Source organism: Propithecus coquereli, unplaced genomic scaffold (genome assembly GCF_000956105.1).
Source record: "Propithecus coquereli isolate 6110/MARCELLA unplaced genomic scaffold, Pcoq_1.0 Scaffold5, whole genome shotgun sequence".
Taxonomy (NCBI): Eukaryota; Metazoa; Chordata; class Mammalia; order Primates; family Indriidae; genus Propithecus; species Propithecus coquereli.
The window spans coordinates 1,654,231-1,655,001 of NW_012150840.1; the positions used below are offsets into that span (position 1 = coordinate 1,654,231).

At 32.6% G+C, this 771-nt stretch overlaps 1 protein-coding gene across 1 annotated transcript in view; it reads right to left on the reverse strand.

Annotated features, from left to right (window-relative positions):
* LOC105819720 (chromosome unknown open reading frame, human C14orf39) overlaps positions 1–771 on the reverse strand; it is a 48,331-nt gene that overhangs the window by 22,280 nt on the left and 25,280 nt on the right. The window lies entirely within an intron of this gene.

Genomic DNA, 771 nt, shown 5'->3' on the forward strand with positions numbered 1-771 from the left:
AACTCCTGAGCTCAAACAATCCACCCGCCTCGGCCTCCCAGAGAGCTAGGATTACAGGCGTGAGCCACCGCGCCCGGCCTCAATCAGTACTTTTTAAAGAGAGTTGTATTAAAGCCTCCTGCTTTAACTGTGGATTCAACCATTTCTTTGGAATCTGTCAGGTTTTGCTTTATATATTTTGAATATTTTGTATGTTTTTGCGCATCATGGCTTTTATGATTGCTAGGTGAATTGTTCTTTTTAAAAATATGAAATATATTACCCCTGTTAATGCTTTTCATCTTGAACTGTATTTTATATGACATTGTTTAATCTGTTTTGTTTGCACATGCCAGATATGTATTTTCCATCCTTGTATTTTCAGCCTTTATTTGTCAACTTGTTTCAGTTGTTCTAATAGTACATAGCTGTTTTTTGTTTATATATTTCATAGAAATTACATCTATCTTTTAATGGAGGTTTAATCCAGTCACATTTTTATGATTACTAATTTGTTCAGAACTATTAATATTTCTGGCATCTTATTTGTTTTCTATTTACGATGCTTTCTGGCTGATTTATTTTTACCCCCATGCCTGTCTTTTGTTAGACTAATCAACTTTGCTTTGCTTTACCTTTTTTCTTCTACTGTTTTAAAACTTATACATTCCATTTCTCTTTTGGTGGTTACCTTTAATATTTAACATATGTGCATAAATTTACATTTTTCCAACATTATATGGAATTAATCAGCATTCATATCTTCTCCTTACCTTCATCCCCAAACAAAAA